This window comes from Haemorhous mexicanus, chromosome 2 (assembly GCF_027477595.1).
Source record: "Haemorhous mexicanus isolate bHaeMex1 chromosome 2, bHaeMex1.pri, whole genome shotgun sequence".
Taxonomy (NCBI): Eukaryota; Metazoa; Chordata; class Aves; order Passeriformes; family Fringillidae; genus Haemorhous; species Haemorhous mexicanus.
Genome location: NC_082342.1, coordinates 16203572 through 16223851, shown reverse-complemented (window position 1 = coordinate 16223851; position 20280 = coordinate 16203572). Strand labels below are relative to the sequence as shown.

General features: G+C 40.8%; 1 protein-coding gene and 1 long non-coding RNA gene across 3 annotated transcripts in view; one reads left to right on the top strand and one right to left on the bottom strand.

Moving 5' to 3' along the window:
- The window catches only part of CMSS1 (cms1 ribosomal small subunit homolog), a 221776-nt gene that overhangs the window by 136381 nt on the left and 65115 nt on the right, over positions 1–20280 (top strand). The window lies entirely within an intron of this gene.
- Positions 4179–20280, bottom strand: part of LOC132341956 (uncharacterized) — a 48927-nt gene continuing 32825 nt past the window's right edge. The window contains exons 2-3 of the long non-coding RNA XR_009490361.1: positions 11860–12002; positions 4179–8687 (exon numbers count right to left, since the gene is read on the bottom strand). This is a non-coding gene — a long non-coding RNA (uncharacterized LOC132341956). The remainder of the gene's footprint in view (positions 8688–11859; positions 12003–20280) is intronic.

Below are 20280 nucleotides of genomic sequence, written 5' to 3'. Positions count from 1 at the left end.
AGGTAGAACAGCACAAAAATTGACCGATACTTTTTTAGACCCCATAACAGAAAAGAATAGAATGTCTGACATATAATTGGATAGATTTCTAAAATATTCAGATTTGTAGACTGAATTCCTATGCAGATCAAGCTTTTACATTGGGAAATAAGAATTACCAATATATTTCATACTTGCCTATGCACCACAGTATTCACAGAACGTTTTTTAAATTCACTTCAGTCTAACATTTTAATTATATGTTAAAACACAAACACCTATGGATCCAAATAATTCTCATCGTGAACTGCTGATTTTTTTTTTTTTTTTTTTCCTTTTTAAATGATGGAAACTGCTTGGAGTCTTGAGACAATGGAAAGTTTCAAGACTTCATGTACAAAAGTCATGGAAGAAATACTGGAGTGTGCCCTAAGGCTGATTATTTCATTCCCTCCCTTTCTTCCTCACAGAACAGATGTATCTCAGACCATGGTATGAGCATCTATTGAAGTATTGCCTGCACTTCCAATGTAGGGTTTTGCCTTTTTGTTAAGGTGCATAGGTTGGACAGGAGTTGAGGGTGAAATTGAGGTCATGGTTCAGCCTTCTACCAGCTCTGTGGCACTGCCCATACAGAGCCATGATTCATCCTTCCATCAGTTTTGTCTTCCAATAGCTCTGAGGATGTCTATGTAACAGCTTAGAGTGTGGGCAAAATGTTCATGAAAATGCTGCTTATGCCCAAAAGCCTTAGGCAGCCTGATCAATTCTCTCCGGGCTTCCATGGCACAAGTTGTATCTCTATTGTGTGAGGATCTTTAGTTCTCCTGTCTACATCCAATACTCTTTTCTCTTAAAAATCTTCAGCTGGATTTGATCTCTTCTCAGTCTTGAGGTAGATTGGATTTACATAAACTACAAGCACAGCAAAAATCAGTACTGGCTGACCACATTGTTTTAGTTTGTAGGGCAGATGGGATACAAACTCCATTTTATATACAGTCATCATTTACCCAAATGTGAAGGTCCACATGCTCAATTCCTGACTTTATTAAAGCATTTGGATGTGGTAAGACATTAAACAGGGCCTTCATAAAAATATGGCTGTTTCCTGGCTTTGTTGGAGTTAATTTCCATCCCGAATTTGTTGAAGTAGTTACTGTTATGAAAAGATTTGGTCTTGTACTTGAGTCCTGAAGTCATCTCTTCTGTCTGTTCACTCAGTCCTCCAAGCAGCTACATGATGCCTAACACTGTGTGTTTAGGTGCATGGAAAGCCACTCACTGGAGCTTGTCCTGCTTCAGCTAAAGTTCTTTGATCCAGAATTCATTAAGGTACTAATTTGACTTCAAATCACAATCTTGACTTATTGTCATGTGGATATAATTTTTACCCTACTGAAAGTAGAGGTTGCAGTAACTGTGACAAGGATTTTGGGTTGGAGGGCTGAGTTCTAATTTGTTTCTGACTGACAAATTAGAAAATCAGTGAATGATTTTGTAGCTCAGAGTTGCTGTTTTCCTTGTTTTTAGCAACTCCAGAATGCTTTGCAGCCAAAACTGCTGTTGTCAAACTTCAGGGACTGAATCCAAGAGATGTAGTTTCCAAATTCTTCCCAACTGGGAGCTGTTCTCAAAAAACTCACATAAGAATGGAGGGTCCCAGTATTGAGTTCCCCATACTCCTACACCACATTTTTGCTACTTTGAGAGAGTCGCTCTCACCAGCTCGATTACTAACAGGGTTGGTATATGAGCCAATAAACTGCTTTATGTTCTGTAGTCACAGCTGGGCTGCTCCCATACCTGACCCTCAAAGAGCTATTGCAGTGTGTCTAGACATGTCTTTGGATTTGGGACTTGCCTACATGCAATAGGAGCTCTGCATTCTCTTCCCTTATGCTTGCAACATCTTCAGCTTTTTCCTCCTTTCCAGCTTCTCCAATTGCATTCATATGAGGACAAAATTCTGTCATTTCATCCTGCATGCTTTCTCAGTATTGGCTGCTAGATAAATGGAGTGTGCTTCCCCTTCATTTGTTGTCTTAGACGTTGATTTTGCCTGTTTTGAAGGACTTTATGGTTTGGCAAGGCTAATGTTAGAGTGACAGTTGTGTTCTTTCACCAAGTTCTTCCTCTTAGCTTGACTGCTTTTCTGTTCCAGGGGAGAGCAATAACCAATTTTCCTTTTTTGCTTTCACTGCTCAGCTTGATGCTAATCTGCCAGCATTTCTTCCTCTGATCTCTTATTGTCTGCCCAGCCTCAGTCTTGCTTCCTTTATTCTGACAGCTGCTCCAGACTCGCCTTCTTTTATGGCCTTCACATATTTGTTTGTGTGTCATCTTTGTTGGTGCCTTTGATGTTTGGCATGACCTTACTGAGATCTCTGCTTGAAGGAACTTGCCTTTCTAGTGGCCCAGAAGGCACCAAAGAACCAAATGAAGGGGAGGAATCATCTGGAACCAATGAGTTAATGGGCTTATTGTCAGCAAATAGTTCTAGGTCTTGTCCCTTTTCTACTGTATGGGACAGTGTGGCATTATTTCATCCTACACCTTGTGCTCTCTGTGTGCATCTGCACTGTCAAGAGAGACCAGATGCCAGCATGGACTGGGACTTGGAACTGAATGTTTTCTTTGCTGTAAGCAGCTGGGAGATTTTTTTTCTTTGTTAGGTTACAATCTTGTTTTTAAGGATAAACATACTTGAGATGCCTTTCACTCTCCCTTTGTAAGATGCAAGTATTTTTTTCCCAAAATATTTGATTTTAAAATACTGCATTTTTAGACCAATTGTGGTGATTTCATCCTGGAATTATAGGGGGGTTCCAAAATTATATTTTACCCGGTGAGGTTAGAATATACATCCTTTCACTGTGGTATTTCAAAGAACTTATAGGCAGACTTCTGCATGCAATTCAGCATTTCATAATTATATTTTATTGACTTTAGAGTATTTGGTCAAGAAATGGGATTATGAATAAACTGGTAGAGTAACTATAAGCCAGCTGCTTTGAAATAGTGCTCAGTCATTTAATTTCACATGAATTTTTAATAATGATTCCACCCTGTTTATTGTATTAAATTCCACTTGGTGTGGATTCTTAGACCTTTGTGGTCTATTGGTGACAGAAGGATTTTGAGACATTAAACTGTTTACTTTCTGAACTTTCATTTGCTTTGCACTTTATTCCTTTTAATAATTAAATAGTTGTTTAATATCTGAGGTCGAGACTGGAAGCAGTTCTTTTTCATCTGCTTCTCACCAGCACAGTTGAAGTTTCTCAAAAAAAAGACTTAAGATCTGAATACCCTAAACTATCCAAATTAGTGTGCTTTTTCTTGGTGATAAATAGCACCCTGGAATGTATCAGTTAATTCAGTCTTAAATCTCTACGAGGTAATTTTGACAGGGTTCTGTAAATGTAGAAAGTTCAACAAAGTAACCAGAGAAAGGTTCCTAATGAAATCCTGTCTTTGGTGGTGAAAATGTCTGCCTAGTTTTAATAAAAGCTTGATTACACTGTGTTCATGAGGATTTCTGCAAGTCTGCCCTGATGACATATAAACTTTAAATTAGGCATAGTCAATAAAAGGCCACCTAATATGGTTTCATATTTTGAAAGGTTTCCCTCTAATTGCCCCAGCTAGTTAGTCTGTTTTCTAACCAGTTTGGCATCTGCATGTGCTGAAAGAAATCATCCTGGAAAAGACGGAGCTTGTACAGCTTGTAATGATGTGAAGTGACCTGACAGAGACCTCCCTCCTGCTGCCTCCTTATTTAGTGACCTTCCACAAGTGATGAGACAGCAGCCTTCTCCCAGCAGCTGTTTTCTAAATTTGGTCTGACAAATGGTATCATAAAGGTGGCAGGTGAGGTTAAGAGATCTGATCAGAACCTACTGATTTAACAGCCACCACAAGGTACAAAAGAGTATAAGGAAAAACAATCAAGCGCTGTCTCTTTATCATTGTATCAGTTTTCTCTGCATGGTCCCTTGTGAAAGCTTTTGCTGATGGCTTTCAGCTATGTATCATTATAATACCTCCAATAAGCATTACATAATAGGAAAAATATGCTACACTGAGCAATGAAACTGGTGTTAGCCAGTTCTGTGGCCCATATCAAAATGCTCTCACTAGTATTCCCTGTAACAGCACTTCCTCAGATGAAATGGACTACAGCATATCATCAAGTAAGAGTTCATACATCCACTTTAATGTTTTTTGCATATTCCTGTTACAAGTAATGACCGTGACTACCCAAAGGAAGAGAATCTCTATAATAGTTCAGACACTTTTCAAGCATGTTCTCTGCCATTGCTGTATTTGCATGGCTAAGTAGGCACACACTCTATGTGTCTGTTCTCTGAGGCACTGAGGAAGGGGAGAGAGCCCAGTGATGACAAAACCACAAGAATTAACCAGAAAAACTGGGTAGACAGTAGCACTTGATTGATTTTTATTGTTGGTTCTCTTACTGAGAGTTCAGTAGATTACAAGTTGTTTCCTATTAATGGTGTGGTTTATAAGAAGAAATTTGCAGAATAAGTGCATTTGAGGTGCTCTGACTAGAGTAGCAAATCCATATTTCAGAAGCACTTCAGATGTTAGAAGCCTTGAAAAGGATCTTCCTTCTTTACTGTAGAGTGATATAGCAGTATATACTTGGGCTGGAAATACAGAGATGTCATTGGAAATCTGACCTGACTGGACGTGTCAGACCTTCAGTCTAGGATATGTCAGGAATTCAGGTGCTTGCCTGAAATGGAGCTCCTGTACTCAACTTCTGTCATAAAATTGTTTTTAACTATTTGAATTCTCCTTACTTTAAAGCACTGTATTCTTTAAGGTCCTAAATGGAAAAGTCCCTCAGGTATCTTTATTTGGATGTTTATTTCCTGTGTTTGCTTATCAGCATTAAAGATGGAAATTACTTTCTGCATGGGATTGAAATGTTGCAAGGTTTTTTACAGGTTACAGATTTTTAGTTGTCATCTTTAAGAGTTTTGAAGATTGTTATTACAGGTAGGTAGGATATATGTAGGCTTAAAGATCTTTTTCAGTATAAAAAGTACATTGAAAAACTAATATATTCCAAAGATGTTGAGTTATAAAAGGCACATGCCTCTATGTATGAATGATAGTTTTGGCCAAAAGCAACATAGTGTAATAAGTATTAATGTAATGGATTATTAGATTTGTCACATTAATGACACAATGAATTCTAGCACACAGGTGTTGTAAATGGGAAGGTGACTGGTTGCAATGGAATGGACAGATTGACTTTGAAATGCTTGCAGTGAGAGCTGGAGAGGACCATTTTTGGTCATGATTTTCTTTTTAATTTAAATTTTAGATAATTATCTGAGAGTAAATTGACCCTACAAAAAATTATGAAGGATCATAACTTACAGAGGATGCAGAAAGGCATTATTCTATAGCTACAAACAGGGTCCATCAGGCACTCAGGACCTGAAGAAAAGTTGACAGGTGTACCTGTAGCCATGCACGGTGTTCACACATAGTGTGGGAATGATTTATTTCAGCCGGCTGAGAAGCTCAGCATCTGCAGAGTGCTCAATGGTCATCATCTTCTAAACATAAGCGGGCACCCATCCTCATATTCAGGCCTTGCTCTGCTCCTGCCAGGCAGAGGGATGGGAAGGGCAGCCCATGGGCCATGCGTGCAGCCCATGGGCAATGAGTGTCTGCTGTAAACATTTATGTCTGCTTCAGCCTGCACATGGGGAAACGGGACATAACAGAAGCCCAGCTACAATCTTGTTTACCCAGTCAGCATGTTGGAAGATATAAATATTTTTATTCTTTTTCTTTTGGATATTTGTGAAGAGCATTTTGGGTTCAGTGGGAAATTTATAGTGTAATCTTTGGTAGCAGTTGTATATTTTGAGGATGGTGCCATGAGAAACAGGATGCCCAGGTCCTGCCTTGTTTGAATGATCTTTCTAGGTGTTACTGCCATGCTCCACACCATGGGATGCAAGTGCTTCCCAAGCCCTCTGACCTGCAGAGGCAAGGGCAGGGTAGGCACTGTGCCTTATGTTTCTTAGGGAGGGAAGGTAGAGGCCTTTTGCTCTGTACCATGGAAGTTTTCCCTGATACAACAGGGTTTTTTGTTGCCTGGCTTCTGAGGTAGAGTTCTTCAACCACTTTAAAAGTTGTTGGCAAAGTGACCTTGAAGAAAATTGCCTCAGGTAAAGTACTGGGCGATGACACAGTATTAATGTGTTGGCCTAAATTTCAAATCCTGAGGTGGACTAGGATGGTGGCTTTGTAAGAAGTTCAACAGCCAGTGTTGTTAAGTGCCATTGTCCAGGGCATACTGAGGGGCCAGTCAAGATCTTCTGGGAGCTGCTTTGCTAAACACAGTTCAAATTTGAACAGGCCTTGTTCCAGAGGGCTTGTGGGCAGTATTAATGGGAGGAAAAATGTGGGGAATACAGAATTAAGGCAACTGTGCTACACATGCGGAATCAGATTGATGTTATTATTTTTGTCGTGCAGAAATAGCATGCAAGAAGGAAAGGCTGTTTTAGTGAAAAGGAAGAAAACCAGAGAGAATGAAGGCAGAACAGAAAGAGCCAAGCACACAATTAATGGAGCCAAGAATAAAATAAGGCATAGAGGTTAGAGGAGGCAGAGAAACACCATGTTTAAGTAAGGAAAACCTAATGCTTGTACTACTCTGTAGATTTTAAAGGGTGCATCCTGACCTGCACTCCAACAATATTTTCCTCTGAAATGTTGTATTGGAAAGGATAGATGCTGAACTGTCCAAAGGACAAGTAGAACCTGCTGAAAGTAATTGTGCCCATTTGAGGAAAGCTTGAGGTTTGGCATACCTAGTCACTGCATGGATCTAGAAGCAGCTTTCCTTTTTCTTCCCAATTTCAAGTCTTTCACAATCAGAATTCCTGTACTGCAATTACACTGTTATAAGAAAGCTGCAGACCTCATATCTTGTTTCTGTGTTGGCTGTAAGAAGAATTGGATCTTTCCCTAGACACCAGTTTCACTGAGACTAGGAACCAACACTTTTCCTACAGTTTGTCCCAGGTCTACCCCCCCTCACTCTTGGCTTTGGAGTCCAGCCCTCCACAGCTTTCTGCTTCTTCTGGGTTAACTTGATCTTTCCATAGGATAAGTCCCAAACTCTGTAGGTCCCTATGTGCCTCCAAAGAAGCTCTACCCTAGGCCTGCATCCCTTCCCAACTTATCCCACCCTAAGGTATATCTCAAGAAGCAACTTTAAGCTTTTATTGTCTGCTGAATGAAGGATTCCCTTCAGTAGTCAAAAAAGTAGAAACCTGAGGGACAGCAGTTGATGTGGACTTTTGATTTAGAAAAAGTTGAATGTTTTTCTGTGTGTTCCTGGCACTGTTGCCTCCTACAAAAGATGCTCAGAGAGCCTCCATTTTACATGGGCAGTTTTGAAGGTGTGCCTGTATGTATTTGCAAGGAATAGAGAAGATAAGTTGTGAAAATCTGATGGTCAGTAGTTTTGATGAGGGTGGGTGAATCTTAGAAAGAAATTTAAGGCTATTTTTCTTTTTCATCCTGGTCCTGCCTCCCATTTTGGTACTCAGAATTTATAAAATTAAAGTATTTTGGTATCTTTTTTTTTTTTCTTTATGTAAGTTGTACTGCTTCTGTTAATATACTGGAGAGAGCACCTGCACAGCCTGTGTCCCATTCTCCCATAGCTATATGTCGGTTGGATAACACCACCATAACAGGCCATTTCAGCCTCCCAACAGTTGTGCTTGCCATTCTGTTGCACAAAATGGTGTTTTTCACCCTTCATCAGAGGTGGAGACGTGCCTGTTGCAGCACCACGGTAAATAGTAAGACAGTTTGTTTTCTTAACCTTTGTCTATCTGTATTTCAAAACTCACAATTTATCTAGTAACTTCATCAGGAGGCTGGGATGATTCTATGGCAGTGTAAGCAGAGATACCACATAGCAGAGTTTGTTGGGAGAGTGTGACTAATGGATATAAGAAGATCCACCATGACTGTGGTTTTAACTCTCAGATTTCCAGTGGGAACTTTGTGAACAGAAAGCTGCCATCACCTTCCAGGCTGTGTCCTTCCCCTTGGAGTGCTGGGACCTCTCTGACACAGGGCTCAGCACACACCCCACTATGTCCTCCTGGTTTTCTTCCCTCAGCCCTGTGCCTGCTTCAGCTCAGGTGCTTCTGGCCCACAGTGACAGACACAGCAGAGCTGCAGTGCAGGTGTGTAACTGGAGATATCTCCAGTTAAATCTTTGCAAAGGAATAAACTGCACATTTAAAATATAAAAGTGAGCATTATAATGGATGCTATGCTAGAATGCATTTTTACTTTTGCTTTTAATAGCCCCAGATAGATTTAGTAATGTTTCCTTTCTGGTTTTATGTTGGTGGTTCTTTTTTTACCTTGTCTATGCTACATTACTACATTCTATGAATATATAAGTTCAGCCTAAAAAGCTGAACATGTACACATAGTAGCAGTGGGAGAGTTGGGGTTTTTTAATGTGGATGGGTGTGTTGGGTTTAAAGTATTCAGTCTTCTGGTCTTGAAAACATTTGGGATGACATTCTTTCTTCCACTGCTGTTCCTTCTTTCTTCTTGCTCTTCTGTTCAGCAGTTTAACAGTCTGATGTTGATTAGGGGATTTAGGTGCAACAGGAGTACAGCTAATAAGAAAAAAAAATGAGTTGGTGTGTACTTCTGTGCTGTGCTGCTCCCTACTGAATTGCCTGACTACCAAATACATTAAGGAGTTAACAACTGAGAGTTGTTCTCTTGGAGGGGTGCTGATGGAGCCTGGTGGTTTTACAGCTGAAGAGCAGGGGTTTAGAACAAGTTGTGCCAGCCTAAGAAGCTTCTCTCTGTATTCTTATAATAAATTGTGATAAAAATTCTCATAAATTAGTTATGCTAAGGTGATACTCAGCAAAAGACAGCTAGCAGTGAGCGCAGCAGGGTCTTTAGATTGTTAATGTCAGAGTAAAGAGAAGGAAAGGTGATTTTCCAGTGTGTGCTGCATGTTCCTGCAGCACTTTCTGTGCAGGAAACAATCCCATGGTCATAGTTAACTGTCAGTAATTTACCATATTTGGATTCCCAAAACAAAATGCAATGTTTAGTCCGGCTTTGAAGGGCAAACAGTTCCTTATGGAGCTTAATTGCTTTGTTTACATGTAGCTAGTTACTTATCTCGTGGCAAGAACAATAGTCTGAGTGCCTCGCTTAACCCATGATCAGAATGAGATAAAACACCGAAGATAGCGAGGCTGTGTTTCTTAAACAGTCCACGGGTCAGATGCAGCCTCCCTGGCTGGCTCTCCTAGCAAACCTGCTGCCTGGCATACCCTTTGTTTCCACAGCAGCTGTGTGACTTTGCCTTATGTCCTCCCTGTCTGATCGTCAACTAAAAGCAAGTGGCATTTCTTGAGTCTCTATTTCACGTGGACCAGGCACCTTCCTGAGAGCTGTGTGACTCACTGACCATTCCTGGCACAGGGCATGCAGTGAACATCAGACCATCATCACACCAGGCTTTGACCTCACGTTACCCCACAGCTTAACCTGGACCATGCCCTGTTTGCAACAGAGGCAGCTGGGTTTCCTCCTCCCTGTAGGGAGGCAGGGCAGGGCCTTGGGGAAGCCTGAGCCTTGATTTCTCAACCAGCCACACCTGTCTTGTGGGATGAGGCGAAAAATGGAGTTTACTTAGTTAAGCCAGATCTCTGCCAGTCAGTCAGTCATGCCTGCTACTGACAGGCCTTTTAGCAAGGGTGCTTCAGCCATGCCAGAACACTTTTCTTGTTGTCACACAGACCTCCAGCCACAGGCAGTACCCCGTGATCCAGCATGACAGGAGTGCGTGACCCAACATGTGCTTTCCCTGCCCAGAAGTTGAGAAGTTCATTGTCAGCTCTGCCAGATTAATAGAGACAAAAGAAAGTTTTTGGTTGGGACTGCAGCTCTCACACCCTCAAGGAGTCCCTTGCATCTTGGGGGAGCGTGGGGCTCAGGCCAGGTCTCCCTGCATAATTGAGTTTTCCTGAGCTCTAAGCAGAGAGAACATTCCAGAGATTTTTATCTGTTTGCTTATCCATTTCACTGGTGGCTTTTCCCCTCGTAGCATCTAAATTAAAAGTCAGAAAGTTTGCTGAGAAAGACTCCTAGTTTGTTCCTCGAGTAGTTTCTTTTGGCAGAAGGGAATTCTCCATTACACATGCTTGAACCAAAGGAGTAAGGTAGATGTTCTCCATTAATTTAGCAGAAGTAAGCTTCAGCTATCCCTGCAAACTGGAGAACAAGTTGCTAACATCTCTTATTTTGTAAATCTGTGTGCAACTAGGAATGAGAGGCCTTTGAAAATATGCACAGAAAGTTTCAGTGCAGGAGAGCACCAGCACACCAAAAGTCTTCTTTGTCTTTTTCCATGACTGAACTATTATGTGGCACAGTTGTGTGCTCAATTCATAGGTACAGTTTACAGTTGTCACTTGCACTTGAAGGGGTGTAAATGGAGGCTTGTAATCTTTATAGCAGTCATCTCCTCAGCTGTTCCTCTTCCCTCTGTAGGCAATCCCTCAATTGCAGAGGGGAGGCAAAGCAGAAATATTTCCTATTTTTGTATGGTTGTGGTACAGGGGAACCAGATCATGCAAATAACAAGACCACAATGACAGTGGTATTCTAAAGAATACAACAAATTATCATTACCTTCCCAAGCCTTTAGACTATGAAAATAAACTTTAAAAGTCTACTGAAGATTTAAGCAGTAAGAGCCCCTTCCCCTCCCCTACCTAAATATTTGAGTTGCTTCTAGAGCTGGAGGCCTCCTCAGTAAGACTACCACTTGTTTTGAGCTTATACAAGCATTTACAGCTACCATATACATTGAAACGTTAGCATGTCTGCTCTTGCCTTGTCATTCTTCTGTTTGTGTAACACAGAGCCCAGTAGACACCACAAAAAAAGAAAACCTTTGGAAACATGTCTTTGAGGAGGAAGACTCCACACAAGGATCAATCACATTCCTCAAAAGAATTCAACATCTGAGTCAGGGGTTCCCAGAGACTAACCTGAAAGATGCTAAGTATGTGACCCTCATGAAAATTTTCAAATTGTGGCTTTTCTGCATTGTCCTCCCGATTATTTTTCTTTTTTAATTTTTTTGGTCATGCAGCACCTAGCCTGATGTCCCATGCCTTAGGTTGCTCTCCATGAACAAAACTCAGGAAAACTCCTGAGTTCATCATCCAAGAAAACCTTTTTTTTTGAATACAGACTGAAAAAGATAATCTGTTTTGTCAAGTGTTTCCACACCTTTGTAAACTTGCAGTCTCCTCCTCTGGATGATCTCATGCATATATTCATCAAAGTTCTTACTTTGCTTTGAGACCACATTTGCAGCAAAACAGTAGTATATGTAATATATAAAGGTTTTGGGTGGGATCCAGTACAAGCATCTCATGGTGAAATCATTCTTAATATTATTTAACAGCTACCTGGTGTCTGATCCAGAGAAACTGGTCACAACTACACCTTCCTTTAGACACTCAAGTGAATGGCACATGTGAGCCTTGGATTTTACATGAATGTAGAACAAGGAGGACACAGATCATAGTTTGTCTCTCACATTGTCAAGCACATTCCTCCTTCATTTTTTGAGAGTGGATTGTTGATAGAGTGACAGCTGTTAAGCAGGTATGAGTTCAGCACTCCTTACCAAAGAAACCTTGTCTGGAAACTCTTACCTCTCTCACTGGAAGCAGAGAGAAGGAAAATTGGAAGTGTCTGGCTTAAGGAAAACCATTTGGTACTACAGAAGTTAAATGAACATCAGCTAACCTGCTGGAGCATCACAGGCTGGAAACCTGAATGTTCTGGCAGATGCCGTCATTTTGGCAATGGCGCAGGTGGCAGTCCTGCAAAGTCCTCATGGTCTTTATCACGTAGTAGGAAGTGGCATTGCTGCCCTGGATGCAAACATCCTAAAAAAGAAGTAGTTAGTTAGGGACACTGCAGAAATTAATTCTTGGACACAAGTGATACCGCGAGCATTGGAGTGGCAGGTCACAATACGAGTACTATAGAAGTTATCGGTGTTGCCAGTGACAGATGTAATACCTACCAATGATTGTGTGTTACAGAACAAAAACCCCAACACCAAACCCAGCAGTCTTACAGACTCCTTGCTTTTCAGCTTTCAAAACTCTTCTGGAGAATTTTTGTAAATGGGTGGTCTAAAACCAAGGCTGATTAAATATCTGCTCTGCCTCCTGTCACCTTGGAAACGGGGAATGCCGACTCTGAAAGCAGTCTGAAGGATCCAGGACGGAAATTCAGATGTTCATGTACAACAGACTTTTCCCTCTTTTTTGTTGCTCAGAACCATACGAGAGTCCGCAGCAAGGTCTGCATTCCCAGCTATGTGCACAGTGTAACAGGTACATTGAGGTGGCTTATGGCTGGCAACACTTCATGGTAAATGCTGCCTTAGAACTAGGAGTGCCCATGTCTCTGCTGCTTAAAGTAGGGAAAAAACTTAGTTTCACACTCCATCATGCAGAGCATGCACCCACGCAGTTTTAGCTCCTTATTTATTGTAGCCAGTTTATTGTGGGCCATGGTAACTATCTATGTTATATGTCTGTTCTTGCTTGCATCTCTAGAGATAATAAGATTGTGTAGTGGTTATATTGACAGCAGGGTTTCTTTTCCAAATTCCTTTGCTTCTGTTTTATTTTCCATACAGCCCACTGAAATAATCTCTATATTGCAGCATTCTTCCAAGAGATTTTTCTTTTTCATTGGGTACATCCATAATAAACAAGGAATTCTACCTTGCAGTTTTGTTCCCTTGAAACTTCAGTCTCTATCCACCCATTTAAGTCATCTTACTTTTGTCCCTAATCTGTCTTAATATCTTCAGGCAACCAAGAAACTGGCCTTTCATCTGTCTTGAACTCTTGAGAATTGCTCAACAGTTGCACAAAATTGTTTTTCCTCCTCCTGCTGTGAAGATAGTACCAAATTAGGAGTGTGTTATGGGCCAGGCTCTTCCCAGTTGCCAGGGTCTGTGATCTCTTAACCTAAAGATGGAGAGATGTTCCTTGCTGTGCTTGACATGGAGGCCTGAAAGTCCTGTGCTCCTTTAGGCATTTTAGGGTTTTCAGTGTCTTACAGGGACTTTATTTCCCAGCTTTCCTGACACTTAACTGTGTGTGGCCAAGTAAATATTATGGGGTGTGCACAGCCAAAGAGTACAGTACCCCTAAAAGATAGCAGAAAGAAATTGAGCTAACATTAGGGCTGATTTTCTTGCTCCTTTGTCAGTGGCCATTATGGACTTAACGGTTTGTGATAAGTAAAATGTTTCCCTTCTAATCCTATTTTCTCACTAAAATTCAAGAGAGATGCCGAGATTACCACCTTGGGTTTGGTTTGGGGTGATTACAATAAACTAAGATCCTCCACTTCTGATCACTGCTTGATGTCCTCTTATCCTGGAAATTAAATTATGCTGATTTAAATGTCTGCATCCATTGTCTTTCCAGAATGACAGCTTGGTTTTAAAGATAAATGCTTGCCATTTTGGGACAGGCTGTGTGCAGGGTTTAAGTTCACTTAGCAAAGCTTTTTTATTGGAGTGGCTCATGTAACTTGTTAACATGCGAGAAATTATTAAGCTTTCACTTCCTCCACTCCCATTTCCTGTTTGGATGTTGAAAGGAAGCCCTGATTGCTAATTTGTGATTAGCCAGCAACCCAGAGTGAACTTAATCCTGTGGGTTTGTGTGGTGCTTGTCTGTGCACATACAGCCTCACTCAAGAGTGGGATTGCTGCAGTTCACATTTCAGGGGGAGAGCTATAAACAACCTGCTCTTCTTTCCATGTATTCATGGCCTGCCTTCTGAGAACAGAGGTAATGCCTAGCCTGCCAGAGTTTGGGAGGTGACACTAAAACGTTGGATGCTGCAGTAGAGAAGGGACACATGAGGATGTTTTTCCAGTCTTGCTTGCCCAGGAGGTGGCACTGTGAAATAGTGTGATTTTTACCTGCAGAGTTTGTCGTCTCACCCCTCTGTGATTGTTTGAGACGTGGCAGAAGAGTGAAGTTCCTTAGTCAGTAAAAACAGAGTGATTTGTACTTCTTTTAGGATGCCTCAGTGCTCTCCTGTGTGAAACACGTGGTATTAACTGCTTTGCACTCCTGCATTAGGGAACTGACCTTCACACATACTCTTGTGCAGCCAGGATCGGAACTGGGTTTGTGGGTGAAATTGTGTGGCCACAAAAGAAGTGGTGATGTCTTTGGAGCATCTTTACTTCTGAGGCTTTTGTGCAAGTCTGTTGTGTGTCCCTTGATATTTCCCAGACCTACTGACAAAGCAGCCAAGATTAAGAGCTATATACATGTAGAATGTGCTAGAAAACTAGAAAGTTTTGAGGAGTCTCTGCGGGATCTCTCTGTCCTGCATGCATTGTGCTATGCTCCTGTTAGAGTACTGATATCTCTGGTCTAGTGCTTATATATAACACACACAGAGCCTTTTAAAAGAATCTCTGACCCCACCTGCAAGTGCCTGACCTGACTTGTGCTGCCAAATGCAGGTCAACACAGCTGAGATAAATCTAGAAAATCTTCCAGGTCTTTCATTATTATAATGGTGATAAATTCAGACCGTTTTCATTTCTCTCTCCAATAAATAAAATAAATAAAATGAATAAATAAAAGCCTGAGATTAGGAGCACATACGAATCTGTGGGTAATTCTGATCTTGGAATGGATACTTTATAAAGTCTTAGGCAAGCTTATTAACCTGCTTATTTTATTTCTCAGAAAGGTGGAAAGGGGTAATGCTTTCTTAACACAAGAGAAACAAGAACATATTTGTAACACAATGTAACAAATATGTTCACAATATACCTTCGAGCTAGAAATGTTACGGGAATGCTAAATACTTTTGTTATTATTAATCAAATATTAAGTGGCCTATACATCTATAACAAAGGCCTCTTAGCAAACACATCCTTTAAAATAGCCTGACCCTTTCCACTTTTTCAGAGACATTAATAGTTTCCTGGCTCAGTGTTTTAGGAAATGTTGTCATAGTCTGGAGGAACCAATAAAAACATAAGTCACCTATTTTGTCTGATCATTTTACACCAGGATATTTGAGGCTGAAAGCTCTGGAGGGATAGGAGGGGACTGCTTTGTTTGAGTGGGTGGAAGATGTAGAGGATTTAACACTGCTTTAGTATAACTTTACATATTAGGACTCTACAACTGTGTGAAAAATAGCATTTTTTGAGTTCATAGAGGCTTTAGATAATTTTTGTAATAATTTAATTATTTTTTTCTCCTTTCTATGCCATGTATTGCTTCAGTGCTTGAGGAAAGGGATGTTGCCTTTGGGGAAGAGTATTCTGTTGGTTTTAGGCTTTCATTGTCCTTTAATAAAGAGGTAAGAGCTCTTAAGAAATGGCAGTGCCTTAAAACAAACATTGGTACCTGATTATGGCAAAATGATTGGTGTGACAATAGTCTATTTGGTATGGTCAAAGGAGACATTTCCTACAAGCAGAAAATGTAATTACTTAAATGAAAGATCTACTACTGTATGAAATCTTAGTACAAAGCATCATTACATGACATTGTGAAAAGCAAACCGTGAGTGTCTGCCACAGGCATCTGGTGACACTTTGTTCTCCGTTATAAATGCCAGCATTTACACTGGGACAAACCCTGCCACCCTTCCCTGGTTTTGATTCTCTCCCTTCTGAGAAGGGAGAGAATCAAAGCTTCCAGCAAGTGTGTTAGTCCTGCCGGTGATCTCTTGGATGTGGAGAGCAGACATGCATTGCAGTTTTTCCCCTCCTGTGCTGTTGTCTGCTGCAAGCTTCACACAGCCCCTCAGAGGTAATGTCTCTGTCACTGTTAATTTGTGCTTGGTTGCATGGAGCTGGGAAAGGCTGTTCTGACCCCATTTATCCTCTGCTTCTTCCCAAGTGTCCTCCAGAGAGGACTAAAGTTTTTGCCGTTTTTGGGAAGTCGTGCTCTGTGTTTTCTCTTCTGTGTTCCATCAGCGTTGGAGACCAGTGTAATGTTTGTCAGCAGTCAAGAGAACCTGAACGATAACACTTACTTCATCCTGCATAGCTGTCTTTACAGAAATGAGCTGCAGCACCAAAAGAGACAGCCACCACCACTGCAAGCTGCACCATAATGCATTATGTGGACTGTTCTCCTCGCTTGCCCCCCAAAGCAGAGAAATCAAACATGATTTCTTTTGAGCTTCTGCTGTAGCCCCAAACAGAAATTATGTGCAGCTTTCAGTGGTTCACTGAGAGTTCAAACCATGGTCAGGCTGCAGTTCAGGGTCTGCAGACCCCATTAAAATGTGCTTTGGGATTTCAGAAAGATGCAAAAGGAGGGCAAGGGTATCAAGATACCCTGGTTAGAGTCCAGTCCAAAGGGGAAATTGCTGCTGATCTAGTGAATTTGTGTTTTATGAATCCAACAAGGTGTTATCTCAAGACTTTCACAAGAGGCTGGCAAATGAACCCCACAAATGAAACTTATTGCTAACTCTCACCAGCCATCTGCCCTTCGGCATGTTTTTGGAGGCTTTTCTCTCCACCTTTCAATTTAATGTACTGAATTCTTATTCTTTTTCAAGTTGAGTGTGCATCAGCCCTGTGGCAAAGAGACGGTGTCCTGTCACCTTCCACTCATGACAGCCACTAAGAGATGTTGCCGCAGCAGAGGCGTCCCCTTTGTACCTGTCAGTATGGCTTATCCCTTCTGTGTGTTTTAGCAGATCAGGCCTAGACTTGTTACTGTGAACTGTGCCATGAGATACCTCTTTCAGATTCTTTTTGAAGCTGGAGCTGGATCTGTGTGTGGAGGTGTCCCTGGAGTGTCAGTATCCCCCAGCGCTTGGTGATACCAGGGTCGCTGCTTGGTCCCAAAGCACAGCATGCAGTCAACAGCCAAACTGGGGCAATTTCTGTCCCAGGTAACAGATGAGGTGAACATTGAGGAGGTGAAGGAGTGAGTACAGCATTGTTATTGTTGTTGCTTGTTCCCACGTCAAATTCAGAACAAAGTGGCCATGTCAGATGCTCCCACCAACTATTCAGGAGCTTTGGAGTAGACAAATCTCTCTTTCTGACTTGCTGTCTTCCATGCTTGGATTTCATCTCATTCATCAGGGAGTGTAGGCCCTGATGGGATAAGTGTAGCTTTTTCTGTCATCCCTGTTTCTTTATTAGGTGTTCAGAGTCTAGGGAAGGCAGAGCTCTTCTCAGTTCAGTCATTTGCAAATGGGAACTTTTTAATTTTTATTGGTGTGTGGTTAAACTGTTGTGAGCTGTGTGCGTATCAGTTCTAAAATAAACACCTCTCTCATCCAGCAGAGGAATTGTGACCTCAGGAAGAACCAGATTTAAAAATAAGACTATCATTTTAACCTTCAGCTTGTGCCCCCTCCCCTCAGGCTTTTATGATGATGGCTGGAATTTCTTCATTTACTATAGGATTTTTTCCAATTAACAGTGACATTCTCCAAACCAGAAACTATCCAATCCTACCCAAGGAGATTTAGTGAAAGCGAAACTGTAGAGAAGATGAAGGCAAACTATTTCTTACATTTTTGTCTTATTCCTGTGTCCTAGGATATGACTTGGCCATAGCAGTCATGTGAAAATGTGGGACCTGTTCTGTAAAGCTGAATATGCTGCAGTCTCTGTGTTTACAGCAGATACAAGGAAAAGGTTTTGTCTTCAGGCATGTCTGTGCAGGGCCTAGAACACTTTTGGCTCTACATAAGAAATAATAATAATAATAAGGCCAAAACCTCTCTGCCAGCTAGTGAAATGAAAATGCTGTACTTCACAGTTATGTCATTGGAGAATTATATTTCATTAGAGCTGATATTAAAAACCCTTATGTCAGTAGTGAAATGTGGCTGACTTCAAATTTGCAAAACACATAGGAAATTTTTTTGTAATGTGTTGTCACTTTAGAAGTCTGGCAGTCCTTTAGGTTCACTCATAAAACTTTAAGCTCTCAGAAGGGGAAAACCCCAAGGCTATTTCCCCTAAGCTTTAAAAGCTTTGCTTTTACTAGCAAATGCCATTTTTACAAAGTATATGCAAGTAATGTTCTGGATGCTTCAAACAGCAGCAGCTGTTAGGACTTTCAGGTTGGGGAACTGGATTAAGTAGTTCATGAGAAGTTATTCTAGGTGTTTAAATGAGACCTCTTAGAAAGTCATTGAACAGGGTAGAGAATAGCAGTCCAAACTGTTTCTGGTTATTAAATGCAAAAACATGCCAAATGCAAAATCTGTTGTTTTGCTGTTTTCCCTTCCCATCTGGTGGCTCGCGGGCTTGTGTTACTGGGAAGGACTGTGTGCGCAGCACTTGAGTTGGTTCCAACAGGTCACTGAGCTGCAGAACAGTTTCCATGTTACTTTTCACAAATTTATGAAGTACTTGTAAATCAGACTTCTGCAGACTTCTGTGTTAGTCAGAGTAAAGACATGGAGGGGTATAAGTGAGTATGTATTAGCTCTTATGTATATGTATTAGCTCTTATTTTTGCTTGCTAGACAATATTTAAATGTCCAGTGCAGTATGTAAGATTATTTCTCTTACAGTTATATTTATTGTAGGAGGTGATAAGTGATACTTGAGTGTAGGCAGGAGATTCTGCTTTGAATTTTAGCTCAGATGTGGAGAACTTGTGAACATACATACATAGTCATTTGCTAATAGAAAAATATATTATGGTTAAACAAGCAAATGCAAACTGTTTGAGGCTTGAAAATAGGATAATGATTAGATGTGTATCCTCTTCTGCTTGGATACATGCAACTCCACACTGTTCTCCTTATTGAATACTACACTGGGCAATAGCTGCATCCACTCAGAAGCTGTTTTGGTGCTGTACCACCAAATAAGACAGACAATGGCACAGTTCAGATTTGGGGGCTTTTTCCTGACACGCTCTGATTATAGTCTCTTTTCCCTGCATTGATTTTTTTACCAGATTTTTAGGAGTATGCTCTTTTCAGGACTTCTCTCTCTTTTGAAATCTGCCAGCAATGATAAGGAACAATATCTTATATACAGTTGTGAAATATCCTGTGCACGATTTTCTTTAGGAAGGAGTCTCCAATCAATCTGGTACAATCTTTCTTACAGGTCTTTCCAATTGTGTATAGCATTTCTTATACATTCACTGGAGTGAATGGCATTAAAGTGGTGAATCTTAGTAATGTGAAAGCTGTTCAGTGGACAGACAGGGCTGAAATGCCAGTTAATCCCTGGCTGGGCAGATGCAGCTGTTCCTTTTTTACTTTGTCAGCCTACTTGTGTGAGCAGGTCATTGTCTCTCTGGTGAGACAAAAGAGTGGGATGCTTGTATGTAAAGGTTAGGTCAGCCTGTGGGATCAGGGTCTGGTTAAAGGAGTTTGTTTTTATCAGCACATTCTAAGCGAAGTGGAAACTGTATGGTTTGGATTATGAAGTGTGCATATGTTCAGCTTGTTAGCTTCATGTACTTGGGGACTGTAAAATCAGGGACAAACCCACTTTTTCTTTTTCTTTTCTTTCTTTCTTTCTTTTTTTTTTTTTTTTTTTTTTTTTTTTTTGTTGTTGTTGTTGTTTTGGTTTCTTTTTATTTTGGTAAAAATAGTAAAGGCATTGAAACACTTTCTGGAAACAGAAAACATTCCCAGCTTTTATGGATATGTGGTCAGTCGGCTCTTGCTTGTTCCCTTATAAGCAATATTCTTAACGGGAAGAAGTTGCTACTATTTCAGGTCAGTGTGTGTGTTTTATTTTACAGTTGCCATGGCACTGGTAAGACAGATATGTTCTGTGGTTGTTTGTCTTGTTATAAGATGTGAATTTTATTTTCAGCACTGTATTTGCAGTATTACTGTGTGCAGTAATTTTCCATACTTCGCCAAAGTTGCCAGTGTTGGAATAACTGCACTGGTTTTTTCTTGTTTGTCATGTGATGTTTTACGTGCCCACCTTTGGTGCACTAGGGTCAATAGCTCCCACATACAGCCTTTGAATTTTGGATATTCTATAGCCTAGTGGATACTTAAGGTTAGAGACATTATGTCATGGTTGCAATCTTACATAAACACAAACCAGAGAGCCTAATCTAGTAGTTTTTATACAGCTCAATAAACTTGGCTGAGTTACAGCTTATCTTCTGGGGAGGTACCCAAAACTGATTTAAGGAC